Below are 20,134 nucleotides of genomic sequence, written 5' to 3'. Positions count from 1 at the left end.
GCTACAACCCACTTCTTCGGATGCATCCGAAGAAGTGGGTTGTAGCCCACGAAAGCTTATGCTCTAATAAATTTGTTAGTCTCTAAGGTGCCACAAGTACTCCTGTTATTTTTGCGGATACAGACTAACACGGCTGCTACTCTGAAACCTGTCTATGTATAATGATCTTTTAACCAATACTCTCTCCTTAACAAATTTTAGTTTAGTTAATAAGAATTGGCTGTAAGCATGTACTTGGGTAAGATGTGAAATATTCATTGCCCTGGGTGAGTAATGTGTCCAATCATTTGGGATTGGTAGAACTTTTTATATGTTGAACAAGATTTTCAGTAATCCTCATCATATTTGACTTGGCTGTCTGGAAGGAAGCTCAAGGCTGGGTTGCTTTAAGGGAACTTTTTTTGGCTTCTGGGTAACAAGTAAGGTATTGCGGAAGCTGTTTTGTTGCTGGCTTGGTGAATCTAAATATTAGAACCACCATCAGTTTTGGGGACTGTCTGCCCTATTCTTTGCAGTTTGCCCTAATTGAGCAATCGCAGCATGGTCCCCCTAGCACCCCAGTCACACTGAGAAACTGGAATATCAGAAGGAGCAAGCCCTGTGGAAAATCAGTTCTCTTTTTATAAAGCAAAGAGAAGAGCCAAAAAGAATCAATATCAGTTTACCAAGAAAAAGAAAAATCATTGTTTTTAGGTGAACATTTTATTTGGTATATTGGCAACCAGCCTTCTGTTTAGACTTATTTTTCCTTCTTCCATTCCCACCCATATCTATACCTATAAAAATATAAAGAAATCAGTCATTTCAAATTATCAGGCATTTTGCCACCTTGTTTCAGGTGTATGCAACTCATGTTTAAAGATTTACTTAAGGCTAAATAAACAAGTTCAGCCCCGTAGCAAGTTTTCTTTTTCTTCTAAACTAGAAAATGGAGCTTTTGGTAGAACTGTTTTAGCTACTAGAGTATTATCAAAAAAGAAGAAAGGATGTTTTACTTATTTTTTTTTAAAAAAAGGTTCATAGGTTTAGAAAAAAGGCTGAGATTTGGCAAAAGTAAGTTTGGCAAGTGACCAGTTCATAGTTTATTCCCAAGAGTTTTTGGAGTGTTGAAAGCTGGATGATAAAAATATTTAAATTACGAGTAATAACAATGGAGATAGTAAATGAACAACTTTTAAAAGACATTTAATAATGCATTAAACAACAGGTACATTGTTAAGACAACACACTGCATGTCTTCAAACACTTGAGGCATGTATTAACAGAGGGCTGAAACATACCCTGTAGCAATGCTGTTATACGATAGCTCTAACTCAAAGCTGTTTTAAAAATAAGTCTATTTTAAAAAGCATTTAAAAACAAACTAATTTTACCATGGAAAAAGTTGTTCACAAGGAAATCATAAAACAAAAGTAGAGTGTGTGTGTGTGTATTTAAAATAGCACTTCTGAATTAACTTTTGTAACGTCCTAAAACTTCTTCTCTAATTCCAGTGTCCCAATTCTTACTGGGCTTTTTTCTAGGGGTTCACAGGAACCCCCTACATGCAGGTTTCTTACTCTCTCATGAGAAAAGATAAAATTGGGATCTATTTAATACAAGACATGAAAAAGACACTTGGCTGCTTGAAAGTGGAGAGTGAGAAATATTCCCTAGTGGATGGAGGAGGGGTTGCTAAGCCATGAATTTCTGCAGAATTCAAACTTCCAATTTACAAAGGAATAACTTTTAATTCTTATGGTTGCAAACGTCATCTTCCAAGTAAGTGAGAATATGGTGCTATCTTCCCTTATGGTGAACATAGGCCAGCCTGCATGTTTTTTTAAACATCACTGTTTTTGTCTCCACTATTTGCTAAATGCAGTGAAACTGTCAAGAAGCAAGTCAATTTAATTCTTCTAATGTTTTACCAATATGTGAACAGCAGCATATCTGGGCTCTGCAGCTATTCACAAAGGATAAGAACCCAAAAATATTGAGATTGGGGAGGAGTAGCAGAGAACCCAATATATACACCTGTAGCCACCAAGAGAGGGTGATGCAGTATTGATACTCCCATTTGCAGTTGTGGAGAGAAAGACGGCATGAGAGTAGAAAAGAGACCCTTAAAGGGGAAGCATGGTAGTTAAGGCACAATGAGAAATGAATATGATTTTTTCAAGTTTCAACTCAATGTGAAAAGAAACACAAATTAAGTGTCCAATCCTGTGATGTGCTGAACTCCTTCAAATATTATTGACTTGAAAGTAAGTGTTGGGATAGATACCTCAATCCCTAAAAACAAATTCATAAGAGAAAAGCAGAGACCCTTCACTAAACTGGCATAACAGTCAGTTGGGCAAGTGCTCTTATTTAATAATTAAATTGTTTTCTCCCCTCCTTAAAATAAAGCCTCATGATCTAATTCTCAGAGGTATCAAACTCCTATTGGCTTCAATGGGAATTATGGATGTTCCGCAGCTCAGAAAACTGGGCATAGTTATTAAGGCTATTACTGAATGTTAATGATGTAAACAGTTTAACCCTACTCCTCCCATGTCATCCCCCACACACAGCCTATTAAATGAAATATTTCTAATTTCCCTGTGAGTTTGTAACTCAACAGGTTGCTTTGAAATGTCAATGGTTTCTGAATGACCTAAGCAAACATACCCCACAATGAAACATCCTTAAATCAAGAAAATAGAGTTAGAGAAAAATAAACAGTTCCAAAAATCCACTAATGCAGTATTTTGAAGTAAGCACACATCAAACAGGAGGATGTGCCACACAGCTGAAGTACATGTTGTACAATGATCCTGGCCTCTAGTGTTAGTAATGTTATTTGAACAATAATTATGTGAGTTTACAATAGTTGCGATTTAAGTAAGAATCCATTTCAGAAGGTTGCGCAACCACTTTGCCAATGAAACTTTTTTTTTTTTTTAAATTCTCTCTCATTTACAAAACGTTCTAAATTTGTATCTGGAATGGTTTAAATTATGCTTAGCTAAAAATTAGCAGGCACTACTATTTTTCCCCATACACAGTGGTCAGAGCTCTGTCCATGGGGGGGGGGGGGGGGGGGAAGGGGCAAATCTTTCAATAAAAACTCCAAACATTTGACATCTTCATGATAATTATAACATACTAAATATCAGAAAGTTTTATTTTAAAATAATACACCCATATACAGAAAGTCATATGGACAATTTATAAGATGGTTTCTAAAGAATCTCTCTCAAACAAAATTGTATATATAGCTGGATCAAAATATATGAATGGCTGTGATTTACAGTCTTTTAATCAGCCTAAAAATAAAAAAATTGTGCTTCTGATTAGGACTCTGAAGGAATCAAATTCAACAACACACACACACAATGGGGGAAAGGAAAGAGAAAGTGGTGTAAACTTTAAAAAAAATACACCAACTCCAGAAATTTTATTTTTCCATCCTTCTTTATATATAATCAATTATGAGGAAATAAAATGGTTAAATCAGCTAGGCTTTTTACAAGTGTGATCATGGCATAAAGAAAATGAAGGCAGTCACATTAAATAGCAATACTATCATTGTAGCAAATAGGTAGTATTTTTCTAAAAATCAGCACTCCCATTCTACACAAATATGCCTTTTAAAAAAAAAATTTAACACTTCTCCCCCATTAGCAGTTATAGGGATCTCTTGGTTATTTCAATTATCAGAATTCTATGGCATATTCAGTCAGATTTTGCACAGCCCCATTTGTGGGAAGGGAGGGCAGGACAAAGGTATCCTTTGGTTTCTATCCAACCCACTTGCCTCCTACCCAACTACTTTTCCACTGAGACCTGGCATAATTTTACGCCGTGCTCTTCGGAGTCCAGGAACTGATCTTTTCCTGAGTTAGTGGGGAGGGACAAAAAAAATTCTAAGGAAACATACAATGTGTCTGTTTGGAATGTAAAAAACAACTATAAAATCTGCAAGTAAAACAGACTTAATTTTCCTTATGCAAGCTTACGAGGCAGTGTCTTTTTGGTTTATGTTTATACAGCACCTAGCACAACCGTGTCTTGGTCTATGACTAAGGCTCCTAGGCACTATGGTAATACAAATAATAAATACTTAATTATTATACTATATTATCACTTTTAATCATCTTAGGTGTTATTAGCAACATAAATATCATATTGTAAACATCTACTTTAGTTAAGTCCAAAGTGTACTTTTATAATAATACAAAGTTAAGAACTATGTAACTCATGAACTGTTCAGTAACAATTCACATTTTTTGATTCTTAAAAAATGTGAAATCAAGTGTATATGCACTATATGTAAATATCTTCTTAAGCCAAATATAGCATAATGACTTAAGAAAATTATTACTACATAAACCACCACTTTGGGATTTTTGGTTGACACAGCACAAATTAGTCTGGGATATATAGCCTAAAGGATTCTGGGAAATGGCTCACAGGGAAAAAAGTGAGTTTTAAAGTTGCAAATAAAAGGTGACCACAAACACCTTGAATGGATATCCCAATTGGCATTTCCCATCTCTACTGCTGTTCTAACATCCCCAAATTTTTTTTTTTTTCAAATTACAGAAGTTATGCATTTTCTGATTTTCAAACAAAAAATCAGAAATTCAACCCCTCTTTTTAAAAAAAATCAAGTCTATTGTACAGTTTTCTGGCATTCAGAAGATGTAAACATTCCAAGAAAAAAATGCAAATTTCTAAGCAGTCTCTTTGTTAAGATCTGGAACAGGAAATTTTACTTCAAGTGGACCACTGCAATCTTTGGCCACGTTTACTGAAGAAAAATTCTCTCTGCCCCACCCATTCAATGTATGCTCATAAAAGGATGAGCAGTTCAATCTTCTTAAGTTTGTTTTGTCTTTTATAGTAGGACCCTCCCCCCCACCCCCCAAATTGGCAGGTGAAGGGTGAATCATTTATTTCGTAAATGAGATTCTCTAATAGCCTGTTCGTAAGAAATATTGCTTTTTAAACATTTAATTAAAGTACAAAAAATCAGAACTCTTGCAGAAATCACCCATTTGGTAGCTTCAGACACTAAAGAAAATATGAAAGTTATCAAAAGTATCCAACATTTGACATACATTGGACTGTATATATTCAGCAGTTATATGAAACTGCAGTTTTGTTCACAGGCGTTTTCAAATGAAACCTGAATCTCAAAGCCAAACTCACCAAGTTTTTCTCAATATCTATACAAACACACTGAATTTTGCCTTATTGTCCATTCAAAACCAAAGATCCCTTCCCAAGATTTGAAAATAAACCCAGACTTACCAAGTGTTCTCAAGCCTTTCAATAAACCAGGCCCAAATGGAATTTCAGGTTTCATTATGACATTTTTGCTTGTTTCCAATTAGATTATTATGTTTCTTTAAAATAACACAATGTACTTCAGCCTTTCCCTATCCCAGTCTATAATTTTGACATACAAAATGTAATAAACTAATGGAAATATAATTCACTATTAATAATGCTATAAAACAATATTGTTGAATTTAACATCTTAATCTAGGGCTTGGGGGAAAACAAAAGTCCACCCACCCACTCACTATGGGCAAGAAGATTACCTTGGCAAGTGAGGGGCTTAGGGTGACCAGATGTCCCGATTTTATAGGGACAGTCCTGATTTTGGGGTCTTTTTCTTATATAGGTTCCTATTACCCTCCCACCCCCGTCCCGATATTTCACATTTGCTGTCTGGTCACCCTAGAGGGGCTTATACCCTCAATTTCTGCAGAACTTTTCAAAACAAAAAAGAAAAAATTAAGTTTTAACAATGTGGTTGCAAAAATCAGCATTCCATATGTGAAAGAATGAATGGCCAGGATGTCTTCTCAATTCAGACCCTCTCATGCTATTGGGTTTTTCAGACAGCAGTGAAATTAACAAAACTCATGTAATTTTCACTGGTGCTATGAAGAACCCTGTGGCAGCTATGAAAGTGACAAGATCATGTAAAGTCCACTATGATGTTGTTTGGGGGGGGGGGGGAAATGCACAGGGGAACACACTGGTATATTCACAGGAACGAAATGGAGTGGAAAAAGCTGAGAGAAGAGCAGAGTTGTAGAGCACACCCCCAGGAGGCTGTCGGTAGGAAATGGTAAAACAAAAAGCAAAAACAAAAAGATCAGTCTCTTTTTCAGAAGCCAGATGGAGATAGCTTTGTCTCATCCTCACCCTAGTTCCTTCTGTTGCCCTATATCCTTCTCCCAATCTCCCACACTAAAAAAAAAAAAAAAAAAAAAAAAAAAAAAAAAGTATTTAAGTCTTAATTTATAAAATAGATTATTCCATTAACAGCCTGGCTGCCTTTACAGCAATTACAATTGACAATCTCTTGTCATTCATAGACTGATCATTCCATCATAGGTAGCTAAACAGCTATCCCCCACCAAACTTCTACAAATTAGTCATTTTATTCCCTTGATTCCCTCCCATGGGTTCTGTTATTTATACCTCCTGACTCTAATATCGCCTCACCCCAGACCTCATGGCCCCTCTGGGTGACACCACAAGTCTTCTACATCCTGTGTCTTCCCCCTGGATTTTCTCCTATCTTTCTTCCCATGTCGTCTCTCCAGACTGTAGTGTAGACAAAGACATGGGTGTTAGACCTCAACTGCAGTAAGATAGCTCTCTGGCTCACACCACTTGAAGAGGAGGAAGGTGCACTGCACTGGGATTCAGTGCTGTGTTTTCTTTCTACCTTGCAGCCAGCCATTTAGTAGAAAAGCAGCCAGAAACTTCTACCCTCTCCATACACAGTGTATCAAAGGGGTTTGGGAAGGCAAGAGGAATAAGATGGTGATGTTTAGGTTAGGTGTTTAATAGGGCTGCATTTTGCCAGGGTCAGCTTCTTAAATTAATTTAAGTTTTCCCACCAGTCACAGTTATTTCCAAGATACTGCATGCTCCAACAGTAGTTTGGTTAAATAATATTTCAGTTTTTAACACTTAGCTATTAAAGTACAAATGGAAATTAGTCATGTAGACTACAGTTCTGCTTTTACACTGTACCACACATCTGATAGTGTTTCAAGCACACATTGTGTTGTTATTCAATAGTGGAGGAGCAGATTACAACATGAATCCTCTATTCTCTCCACCAATTTAGTGGTGCACTTCCCAAAAATGTCCATTTTAAAGTCACATTGCACATTTGATCAGAACACTGCAGCTCTGTTTGACCAAGGAGCACTGTCTAGCTAGTTTCTTGGACTTTAACTCTCACTGCAAAGGAATAGTGGATTATAAAATATTACACACATACATTTGGACATAATCCCAATCAGATTATTACAATTTTCAGGCAATTGAAATTTTGGGCCAACATTGGTAGACAGTGTCCATTTAAAAACTCTTTCACACTTGTGCAAAGTTAAATCAACTTGGCACTCTCTCTGGTAGCCAATTGTATCCTTTAAGTAGGAACTCTATTCATTCAACTGAATTGCTGCATTAAGGGGGACAGTTGGTTGGCATGGAGAGGACTGGGTTGATTGACAATGTCCTTTAGTCACAAAGAAATTGCAGCAAGAGTTTCTAAAAATCACAGTGGGTCTCTCAATAGATTAAGCTAGTTGAAGATGATACAAGTACAGAATGTTTCCGGGGAGAAGTTGAAGATTGAGTGCATTTCATCAGTCCAAAAGTTACTTTTGTGTCTTGTTTGTAAATTTAGCAGCTCAAATTTAAAAGAACTCCTGCTTTGACTTTTAACTCAGTACAAGCTACAATATCAGCATCAAACACATGCTGAATCTGTAGAGTATGGTTTGTGGGATTTCTGCAGAACTACAGATGCTTGACTGAGAATTTTGTGGATCTTCATTCTTACATTTTATGGTATTTCATTATGCCCATAACATTTTGATATAAAAGGTACTCAAATTTAGCTCTAAGTATTTTTTAAAATTCAAATTTTCAAATGATTACAATCATTCTTTTTGTCCCCAAGTAAAATCATATAGTGCTTACTGAAAGAAATCAGAGTGATCTGTTATTAAATGAATGCTTCCAATAGATGGAATCATTAAAAAAATAGGGTAATAAGACACTACTGCATATATAGGCACTGTATTCGAATTGTAAACACTTGGATACTTTGGCTTTCGATATCCTTCATATTTACAATTTGGATATCACTGTATAAAATCTAGTAACTATATAGAAGGCCGTAATATGTCTTCACCCACTGAAATTAAAGGAATTATTCTGGATGAACACTGGAACAAAAGAAGGCAGAAATTTGGTCCAGTTTTTTTACTTTATTTTGTTTTCTTTAAACACACTTCATTTTCCTTCGCACCTGGTAAGATTATATAGCGTTGTCCACTAATGAAACACTTAAGAGCAATAACCACTATGATTATGTAATATGAAATACCTGGCATAAATCCCAGCATACAGTATATGGTTTGTTAAAACAAATTGGAATAGTTATGTCGGCATAGTTGTGTTGGGCTACTGTAGTTGCAGCGTATGGAGACAGAAGGAGTTCTGCTGGTGTAGGAACACTATCTCCCAAATGACATTAGGCTTGGCCTACACTTGAAAGTTACATCAGCATAGCTATGCTGATCAGGGTGTGACTGACATAACTACGCTGACAAAACTCCCAATGTAAACGCAGCTGTGTTGACAGAAATGGACTTCTGTCAATGCAGCTAATGTTTGTGAAGGTAGTGCTCCTATACTGACAGAAAAAACTCCATCCACATTGGTTGTGTCTATGCTAAGGGCTGGTCTACACTAGAAAGTTATGTCAACACAGCTATGTCGCTCAGGGATATGAAAAATTAACACCCTGAGATATATAGCTAAGCTGACCTAAGCCCCAATGTAGACAGTGTTAGGTCAATGGAAGAACTCTTCGATCAACCTAGCTACCATCTCTTGGTGAGGAGGGTTTACTACAGTGACAGAACCACCTTTTCCATCCCCTGTAGTAAGTGTCTATGCTACAACAGCACAGCTGCAGCTGTGCCGCTGTAGTGGTAGCGTAGACATAGCTTAGGGGGCTATGCCAGCATACACTCTGTAGCAGACATAGCCTGAGCCAGCAGGAGCACTGTTCTGTGCTACATCTATAGCTATGCTGACAAAAAAATTTGCTAGGTCACTAGGGCGTGTGCTTTTTTCATAGCACTGAGTGACATAGCTATGCCAGTATAAATTTGAAGTGTAGACTGGGCTTTAGAAAATAGGACCAATTTCACTGCTAGGATAAGCAGATAAAACTTTTCTTCATTTTATACCTCAGTGAAGTTGACTTCAATAGAGTTGCCTCCACTTATTCCATCAGAGAATCTGGACCTATTGTGTAAAGACTAATCCAGCTCTCCCTGACTTCCATGTCAACAGGATCAAGCCCTAAAATAAGTAGGCTAAAATCTCAGCAAATCACACTAGACGCTGACATTTTTCTTTGCCTAATTAGCTAACACACCAATTTAATTCTATAATTTTATTGAGCAATTTAAGGGGTGGAAAGTGTTATTTTGATTTTGACTGAAATCATGAGACTTGCAAATCAGAAGCCAGTCAGATCAAGGACTTTAAAAAAAAAGTTCACTGCATTCGAAGGATTTAAATAGTGAAGGATTTACCGTTAAATTTGTTTGCCCTGTCTTTTCAGATTAAAAAGACTAGAGGCTGAAATCAATGATAATTTCAAATCTCAGTCAAGCATCATAAAAATAACTTCTGAGTTAAACTGTCACATTACTTCTAGCCTCAAAATGGCTCAAAAACTTAAACCATCCACTTGTGTGGATACTGCCCATACTATATAAAAATGAGATGAGTCAGTCTAAAAAGAGGAGATATTGTACACACTTCAAAATATAATTCATATAATAGTAGTGGCAGAAAATACAAAAGAACTGTATAGTCTAACTACATTGTACCGACTATGTGTTAGGTTAGCCACCATTTCACCCTGCACATACCAAATCAAAATAGTATTCAGAAGTCCTACAGCAGCTCAGACTTCTCAGGTGTTTAAAAGAAAAAAAAGAAAAAGATACCTAGATTTAACCGCTATAGTATACTACTTCTACCAATAGATAATATAGCTGCAAACACAAATGTTCTTTGCACAAGTCAGACCTACCCAGAGAAGATAGTTTATGAAAATAATTTTATCACTTGTCTCGGGGTCCATGGATAAATTGTTAGTTCAGCCAGAACCATAATTAAACAACACTACTTAGCTTTCTATACATTTAGAGCAAATGAATACTTCCCAGAGTTTACAAATGAAAATTGATTTCTTTAAAATTGATAATACACAATTATTTGGATAAATGTTTTTTATTTTCAATTAAAAACAACAGGGGACTTCAAATTCTGCAATTCATAAATCATGCTGGTTTTTTTTTACAAAAATAATTTAAAAATGCAGTGATATTATTGGAATGTTACATGAACATCACTGTAGCTAAGGATCAGTCACCATTTCACTTGATGTATTTGCATTTTTAGATTTTTCATCATTTTTCATTTTTATTTTGCCTATTGACCTGAAATACAATCCCATAACACTTTAAGAAAACAGTTTGAAAACAAAGATGTTATCATTTCCATGGAGAATACTGATGGGAAGAAGTGTGCAATTTCAACCAGTTGGTCTTTCAAACTTGTAGATCTTTTTGGCTATTAGAGACCAGACTTGAGCCTTACACTCAAGGTAACCACATTGCTCACTACCAGTTTGATACTGCATATATGTATCCTCCAATGAATAAACTATATGAACTGCAACTGAAGGGACAGAAGCTGGAGAACCGAAAACAGGTGCCTTTACAGGTCTGAATGGAGGGGCTACTGGGCCAAACCTTAGTGGTGTTGGATCATGGGAGTGCAGGACAGGCAAAGGGAGAGAGCAGAACTGGGCAGCCAGGGTCAGGAGGAGCTACCCTAGCTTCAAATGGGAGTGGAGTGCTGAGTCAGGGGGTGAGGGGCTGGGGATGGGCTATGGGGTAAGCGTGGAGTGTTGGGGGATGACGAGGTTAGGGGCTGCAGCCAGTGGGGCTGAGGTATTGGGAGCTGGGGCCAGTGGGGCTGCAGTGAGTTGGATGTATGTCAGGACTGCTGGGATGTGTGGGGTTTGTCAGAATAAGTGGGGGCTGGTGGAGGGTTGTTGGGGTATATACGGGGTTGGGAGGGGCATTTGTGGCTTTGTGTATTGGGTGGGGAGAGGGGCATTCTGGGAGCTGTGTGGTGTGGGGAATATATGGGCCAGGAGTGCTTTAAGGAAGGTGAATCCCCTCCCCAATTTCCATAGTGTACAGGGGCCCAAAATTCTTTAATCTGGGCCTGGCAATGGCAGACCTCAAATATGTATATTTAATATATGGAGATGTACCTATCTCATAGAACTGGAAGGGACCTTGAAAGGTCATCAAGTCCAGTCCCCTGCCTTCACTAGCAGGACCAATTTTTTTGCCCCAGATCTGTAAATGGCCCCCTCAAGGATTGAATTCACAACCCTGGGTTTAGCAGGCCAATGCTCAAACCACATGCACAGATGCAAGAGGCCACCATGTTATTAGACCACCAGGAGAAACACCAGTTTAACTGATAGTTCTAGACTAATGCCTTAATGGAACATCCTTTACATTACATTGTGTTATTGGTTAAAGTAAATGCTCCCTTTTCTACCCTTAGATAGCAGTAATACAAATACTAATATATATGTCATGTCATGTAGATATGTTGCATGCATTCATCGAAGCGAGGTAAGATTGGTATGAGCACTTTTGAGATTTTTCTTTCAGAGGTGGTGAAAGCATGTATTGCATAATCTTTAAATTTCCATTCGTTTTCCATTAAAGCTTATATGGAAGGAGAAAGCAGTGACCCAGCCCTAATTCTGAATTCCTTTTCTTGTGTATTTAAGTCAAACTCTAACAATTTTGTTTCATTGACTGAAAACACCTAACAATACTTATTTTAGAAAGTTATTAATTGATCCACAATCAGGAATAGAAGTCCTACCAAAGAAAATCAAAGAAGTTCTAATGATTGTGGTGGATAAAGGTTTAATATTGTTATTTAATTACTCTTTAAATACCATCCATTAACAAGCACTTGTTTGTTCTTACAATTAAAACTGTAAGCGTATTAAACAGGGTTATAAAAGTTTTAGCAGTTAGCCCAAGCACTGTATTGTTTTCCTCCCAAAGCTAAGCATTCCATAAGCTTAGCTTAGCAGAAGCAACTAAGGCAGGGGTGGGCAAACTACGGTCCACTGGCCAGATCCGGTCCCTCAGGATTTTGGATCCGGCCCACAGGATTGCCCCCTGTGACGCCGCAGGCCTCAAGCCGTTCTCAGAAGTGGCCAGCACAACGTCCCTGCGGCCCGCGGGCGGCAGAGGGCTCTGTGCATTGCCCTTGCCTCCAGGCACTGCCCCCCCCCCCAGCTCCCATTGGCTGGGAACGGGGAACCGCGGCCAATGGGAGCTTCTGGGGAGGTACCTGGAGGCATGGCAAGGGCAGCGCACGCGGAGCCCTCCGACCCCCCACCCCCAGGGGCCACAGCGCTTCCTGGAGCGGCGTGGGGCCGGGGACAGGGCAGGCAGACAAGCAGGGAGCCTGCCCTGGCCCTGGTGCATGCCGCTGCCACCCCGGAGCCACTTTAGGTAAGCGGCGCTGGGCCAGAGCCCGAACCCCACCTGCACCCCACCCCCCAACTCCCTGCCCTAAGCCCCCTGCCTGCACCAAGCACCCCAACTCCCTGTCCTGAGCCTCCTTGTACACCCCGCACCCCTCCTGCACCCCAACCCCCTGCCCTGAGCCCCCTGCTGCACCCTGCACCCCTCCTATACCCCAACCCCCTGCCCTAAGCCCCCGCTGCACCCTGCACCCCAATCCCTGCCCTGAGCCCCGTCCCGCAGTCCGCACCCCTCCTACACCCCCTCCTGCACTCCGCCCCCCTCCTCTGCCCCAATCCCTTGCCCTGAGCCCCTCCTGCACTCCCTCCCACACCCCAACTCCCTGCCTCGGCCTTGCATATAATTTCCCCACCCAGATGTGGCCCTCGGCCCAAAAAGTTTGCCCACCCCTGAACTACATCATGACTGCTTCAGCCGTCTACCCCCACCCTCCCATTCCTGTTTTTAAAACATATTGTAATGCAAATGAGACCCTGACTATATTTGTACCATGAAGTTCATGGTATGATTAAAACATAGTTATGGCCTCATCTGTGTTATGAGATTAGGAAGTGCTTGAAACATGTGCATTGAAGTAACAATGGAGGACCTGGGTCTCTTCCAGCATGGTTGTTTCTATAGTAATATTAACAAGCCTTAAATATCAGATTGCTAACAAGGAAATCTCCCACAAGTTTCCTCAGAAGTGAGCTATGGGTCTGATCTACAAAGATTTACACATAAGTATCTTTGCTCATGTGAACAACCACCTTATCAATGGGGTTTCTCATGTAAGGTTATTTATGTGTTAATCTGTAGAATCAGGCCAGGTAGAATAAAGTGTTCTTTATTCTTTTCCATCCTTCTCTAATGGGTGTTCTTTACACCAGATATTATTCAGTGGGCATGCAGATTTATCCACAGGAGATTTTGCCCTGAAGTACCAATCATTTGTGTGAAGAATCATTTTAAATGCAGCAGCAGCGTCAGTATTTAAAGTTTACATAGCTGAGTTGGTCAACAGTTTGCTCTCATATGAAACATTTTTGAGGCCATGTCTACTACACTAGTGAGCTAAGACATGGTCTGAATATCTAACATGTATAGCACACGTATCCGAAGCACATTCAAGATCACAAGAAACCCAGCAAGTTGTCTCCACCCCCAAAATGCAAACAGAAAACAAAGCCACACTGGAAAAAAATTATCTAATTTCCTGTGCAGCCTCCTGGAGTATTCAAGAAATTGAAAAACAAATATCAGTCTGAGGTTTTAGTGGTCATTACTTCCTCTGCACTCTCTAACCATATCCTGTAACACTACATATTACTACTCCTGACAAGAAAAACAAATCAAAACAAATCCCCATCCTCAGTCCTGACAGCTGAGATTAACCAAGGCACTCTCACTGACAATCCCCACTGTGGTACATCAGGAGATTAGAGCTCTCAGAGAAAGGTCCTTGATTTTGGAATTAACTTCTCCTGTTGGCTGACAGACCATGAGGGTCTGTATACTCTTAAAAACACTACAGCAATGGAGGGGTATTCCTGTCGCTGTAGTTCAGGGATTCTCAAACTGGGGGTTGTGACCCCTAGGGGGTCACAAGGTTCTTACATGGGGGGTCATGAGCTGTCAGCCTCCACCTCAAACCCCGCTTTGCCTCCAGCATTTATAATGGTGTTAAATACATAAACATGTTTTTAATTTATAAGGAGGGGTCACACTCAGAGGCTATGTGAAAGGGGTCACCAGTACAAAAGTTTGAGAACCACTGCTGTAGTTAATCCACCTCCTCGAAAGGCAGTAGCTAGGTCGATGGAAGAATTCTTGTCTACACCAGGGGTTAGGTCGGCATAGCTACGTCTCTCGAGGGTGTGGATTTTTTACACTCCTAAGGAGACAGCTATACACTGAAACGAAGTCTGTTGATCTCCAGGGCATGTGGCAAGGCCAATCCATTTACTCAAACTTTTGCCTGAAGTAATGGGTGGGGGAGGAGCTGTTATTTGCTATTGCTCCACAGTTCTTAGTTTCTCTCACAATATCAATTTATTTATGCTTTAATCGACTTTTTAATACACACTTACACTTTTGTAATGGGAATATTTTTATATCTTGAAAGCAATATTTTAAACCAAAAACATTAACATAAAACCCATTTATAAACAAGTTTATTTCTGTTACTAACATCTTGGCCACTGATCTTGCAAATAGCTGTGCACATGCTTAACTTTATCCATTGGAGTAGTTTGACTTCAATAGGACTACTAGTGTGCTTACGTAAAAACTTACATTTGCTTGCTAGATAAGCCCTAGCAGAGTCTTTTACTTCAACAGAACCAAGATTTAGCCCTTCAAAATTAAAATCTAAATACTTGACCAAGAATAAGACAACAGCATCATTACCATAACATTGAAGATACACCTGGGAACTTTTCCAGATTTGTTTTTACAGAAGGTGACAACTAATTATGCAATATGGGGCCTTTGCAATCTCAGTCACTGGTTTGAATCTTTCCTAGCATAGAAGCCATAGAAAGTGGTTACCATACCACAACTGTGAAGTGGTTTATATAAAAAGAATCAGCAATTGCCACAACACAAAAGCCACCATTATAAATAGCACCCTTGTTGGCATTCCCGGGGAGGCCAGAGATATAAGTGAACATGAAGATTAGCCTACCTTCTCACTCAGAGATGGTGACTCCAGGAGAAGGATTAAATCACACCAGTAGGGCGGTGTGGGAAACTTTGCATTTCCACTGTCTGTGCTGAATCTGCTCTGAGTATTAACATCTTTCACAATAAGTGTTCTCAGAGCATTTTTTTCTAGAATCTCTCAAACACAGTTAATGTTTGTTTGGGTTTTGGGGAGGATGGGGGGGCGGAGAAGAGAGAAGAAGCATGCTATTTGATAGAGTTGGTTTAGTCAAACCTAGTAGAATAATCTAGTGTTCTTGTGATACAGTGTTTGTTTTGGCACTGACATTAATTTTTAAATTCTTAACATCAAATTGCTTGTTCAAACTGTGTTTAGATTATGGAATCAGTGTAGTCAGTCCAACAAACAGTGAATAAAGATGAAACAGCATACTTTTCCCAGTAGTGGCTTCAACATCTGGACTAGTCCACCGAAAATGCGTTGCTTATGTTTTTCTTTTGTCCATAAGTAGTTTTTACAACAGAAAATATAGAACATAAAGTCATGTTACCACTTAATTCATAAAGCAAGCTTTGGTTATATAAACTGACATTTGTCGCAAAACAGATATTTACTAACTTGTCACGACAACACACATTTACCACATTTTCCACTGCGAACACAGTTCTGATTTACTCTCTTGGAGTTGCTGGAAGTATACTGCATATCAAAACAAGAAGGTAAAGCCTCCCATCTAATCAAAAAAATTGCTTTCTAGAGCAGAAAATGTTCTTGTTTGTTATGTTATATGAATATCGGTAAAAAAAACTTGATGTTTTCAAAGAATACATTCTGCTGTTCTATGTTACTTTGGTATAATATATGCCAGATTTAGAGTCTGTAGTTACATGCCAACCTCACTGTTTCCCAATATTCTACAACACTTCAATTGCAATATTTTTCCCTAAAGGCTATCAACTATATTTAAGAAAGAAATCACTCTATATCTGACCTACAAGTCCTCATCCTCGAAGGAAACCTGCACAACACTTTCAAAAGATGAGCCTGGAATCTTAAATTCATAACTTTGCTAGACACTAAAAACCATGGACTGAATAGACACACTGTATTTGTAATCTGTAACCCATGAACAATCCTGCACCCACAGCTGCTTAGTTTCCCAGACCTGAAGAAAACCTCTGTGTAAGCCCAAAAGCTTGTCCTTCTCACCAACAGAAGTTGGTCCAATAAAAGATATAACCTCATCCACTCTGTCTCTTTAAGAAAGTTTGGCAGTTTAAATATATTTTTTGATGTTGTTTTTTTCTATAGAGCTAAAATACCAGTTTAGTTGCAGGTATAGATGGATTGAGGACAAAAAAAAATAAATTAAAAAAAATCCACTTTACAACATAAAATACAAATTATATATACTTAGAGCCCAATCATGCTCCCATTGACATCGATCAACTTCAAAAATTCAGGATTTGGGTCCAAAGTAATGATTTACGAAAACCAAACAAAAGACCTGAACAATCACTGTCAGTGTTTTACACTAAAGTTTTCTTCTTGTAAACTTAATTGCATGCACTGTACTGTTTTTTCTTTGACACTTGATACAGTCCTTCTGATGTGTAAGGTTCATTTATGTCACAAACACTACCTTGTCCTGGGACTACATATCAAGTACCTGATTTTACAAAACTTTTGTATATGCTTAGCTTTATGCACGTGAACTCAATGGAAGCATTTGTAAATAAAGTTATGTACATACTTAAGAGTAAGGCTCAGGCCCAAAGTAAAGGAGTCAATTTTGCAATTTATTAAGTCAGCAGAAACAGCTGTGTTAAAACTGTATTACAGAACTTTGGTAGTGACACTAACACTATATCTGAAAGCAAATTCATTATAAATGTCTGTTTCATGCTCTTATAATTTCCAAGAGAAAAAATTATGGTTTACAGTGAAGTTTCACATCTTGGATTTGTGACTAAAGGTTAATTCTGTGTGAGAAATAACATAAAATTCCATTTAGTTTTATGAAATTGTCAGCATGTGAAAAAAGCAAACAACTTCATTCCCTGACAATATTCTCTACATTACAAACTGTTTTCAGACAGATTTGCTCTAGGATATCTCAAAAATAGCTAGTTTAAACATGAACAAACAAACTTAGTTTTAAATGAGGACAAAAATTCTTTGGTATGTTTGGGGAAATTTGTTTTGAGAATAAAAAGTTATTTAGTGTTACATCGCACTTTGACAACACAAAGTGCAGCACTTCATATCAATGTGTGTACAGGTCGTATGGAGTTGCATACATTACAATAAATGCAAGCAAGTGCATGTATCTCAATCAAGGCATAAGACGTGTATATATATACACACACACACACACACACTGTATGGCCCCTATCTTATGGGAACTCATGTACATGCTTAACTTTATGCAGTGAAAATAGTCCCATTCAAGTCAATCTGACTACTCACAGTGTATAAAGTTAAGGACAAGCCTCTGTAGGATTGGAGGCCTATGAATTCTCTCTATACATTCTTTTAAAATATATATAAAAGATGACTTGATGAAGTGTTATGATTGAAAAATATATAAAAGTCAGGCATTTAAAGTAACCATGCCTCAGCTAGACACACAGATATAATAAGGCCTAACAATACACAGAATATACAATACTACATAATAATTAGACAGTGGGGCCAAGTTAATTGATTTGGAAACAAATTTTCAATTTCCTGACTTTGCCAGTTTACATTCTCAAGACACACTGCTTCTTTAACATAGTTTTTTTTTGGGGGGGGGGGGGGGGGGTTTGCACTGAACTGACAAAAGCAGCAATTCAACCGTGGACCATGCTATACTGGATATGACTCATTATGAGCCAAGGTGGTCAAAATTAAAGTCAAGAAACAAACGCTCTTCCGTCTATACCAGTGTAAAACATATGCTGGAGTAACTACGAGAAGAAAGGGAGAAAAAACCTTGACCATACTCCACCAAGGCGCATGCTGGGAGCTGAAATGCCGAGGAAACTGAAAGGGGTGGTAAGTGAAAATGAAAAGTGGAGGCCTCCAATAAACTCGTTTGCTCTTTCACCCCCTCGCAAAACAATGAGACACGTTGTGGTTTTCAATCAAACCAAGCCAGGGAAGGCAGCGACCCCTCTCCCCAGAGCAGTTGTTGCCAGGCTTCAAGCGGCCGACAGACAGCAGCCCCTGCCACCCTTGCAAGGAACGGGACTGAAGGGTAGAGGGGAGCCAGCAGTGGGACCCTCCTGCGCCCCGCGCCTCAGAGACAGTCCCCTGGGGTGCAGCCACCCCCCAGCCCGGCCAGACACGGGCTCTGCTCCCCGCTGGGCAGGGAAAAGTTACCGGGAACTTTCTGTCAATCCAACGGGGGCAGTGGAAGGGGGCGGGACGCCGCCCAGCGTCCTGCCCAGGACACGGAGCCGGCGGTGGGGAAGGGGCTCGCGCAGGGCGGGGGAGGCGGCCACGCTGACTGGGGGCTCCGGAGGGGAGGGACTGGGGCCTATCGCTCTCCGGGCGCCGCCGCAGCCTCTCCGGGGGGGAAGGCGCGGCCGGTTTCTCACCTGCTTCTCAGCCGCTCCGGCGGGGAAGGACTCGAGCCCCCTGCTCCTCCCGGGGCCGCCGGACCGGGCAGCGAAGGGGGGAGGAGGGATCCGGACGCTCTCTGCGTACGGAGACTCGCTGCGAGGAGGAAGCTCCCCCGCCCGGGCGGCCTCCTGCCTCCCCCGCCTTCACTGGCGCTGCGGCCGCCCCATGCGCCCGGGGAACCTCCCCCTCCCGACCGACCGCAGCCCAACTTCGAGGCCGCGGGGAGGAGCCGGGCGGCGGGGGCGCTCCCCGCCCCCGGCCGCAGCGCCCCCTCAGCGGAGCGCGAGTTCAGCCTCAGGACCTAACATGGCGGCGGCTCCAAGTGTTACCGCCGCAGTCGGGGTCTCCTGAGCAGCCCCTGGCCAGAGGGGGCGCCCCCGGGGCCGGGGCGGCCCGGCGGTCTTTGGGGGGGCATGAGAGGGGTTAGGGGGGATCGGGGGCCCTGGATTTGGGGGGCACTAGGGTAGGCAACGGTCGGGTATCAGGAGCCGCAGCAGCGCGCACTATGGGCGGGGTAGGTGGGGGGCTTCAAGTGTTTGCGGGGTGGGATGGGGCGGCAGGGAGGGGGTTGCGGGAGCAGTTTGGAGGGCTTCGTAGGGATTAGTGAGTCCATGGGGGCGGGGGGAGCACAGGGTTGGGGAGACGTTTTAAGGATTTTTTTATGGGAATTGGGGGGGGGGGGGGGGGGGGGGGGGCGGGGAGGTTTTTTTTGGGGGGGGGGGGGATTAGGAAGAGCAGCAATAAAGTGGAGTGTGTTGGGAGGAAGAGAAGCTTTGGAGCTTTTTAGACGGGTGGAAGAGGCGCAGGGAAGGTCCCAGCAGAGCTTTATTTTCTCATCTTTCTTTTCTCCACTGCATCTTGCATTAGGACTGTGACTAATTCAATGAGTAGGTTTTTAAATACATATATTAAATCTTTCCAACAACAAAATTCTTAATGAGAGAGTCTTTTAAAAATTGCTTTAAATTATTCCCTAAGTCTGCAAACAAGTAAGATTTGGAAGTCTCCCTGTATTTCATTCTTTACCTTTTTTTAAACTTGTTCAAGTGAAACAGAAGAGCCCTCTTTGTCTTTCAGAAGTGCTTCTATTACAGCTCCTGCTGAGGGGAAAGTTTACTGCTTGCAGACCAGAGTCCTTAACTAGGAAAAGGTCAAAGTGACACAACAGAATACAATAAATAAACGCTTGAAGTAA

The 20,134-nt window shown here is 40.5% G+C and overlaps 1 protein-coding gene across 2 annotated transcripts in view; it reads right to left on the bottom strand.

Annotated features, from left to right (window-relative positions):
• The window catches only part of YES1 (YES proto-oncogene 1, Src family tyrosine kinase), a 67,247-nt gene extending 48,131 nt beyond the window's left edge, over window positions 1–19,116 (bottom strand). Inside the window, exon 1 of one of the 2 annotated variants that reach the window (XM_024210769.3) lies at window positions 18,915–19,116. The gene's annotated coding sequence lies outside the window, so the exon portion shown is untranslated. Of the gene's footprint in view, window positions 1–18,696; window positions 18,719–18,914 lie in introns of those variants that run through there. The other variant, XM_024210771.3, reaches the window with a different exon arrangement.
• Between the last annotated feature and the right edge of the window lie 1,018 nt (window positions 19,117–20,134).

This window comes from Terrapene carolina, unplaced genomic scaffold (genome assembly GCF_002925995.2).
Source record: "Terrapene carolina triunguis isolate 2854851 unplaced genomic scaffold, T_m_triunguis-2.0 Scaffold58, whole genome shotgun sequence".
In the NCBI taxonomy this organism is placed as follows: Eukaryota; Metazoa; Chordata; order Testudines; family Emydidae; genus Terrapene; species Terrapene triunguis.
This window is presented reverse-complemented; position numbering and strand designations above follow the sequence as displayed.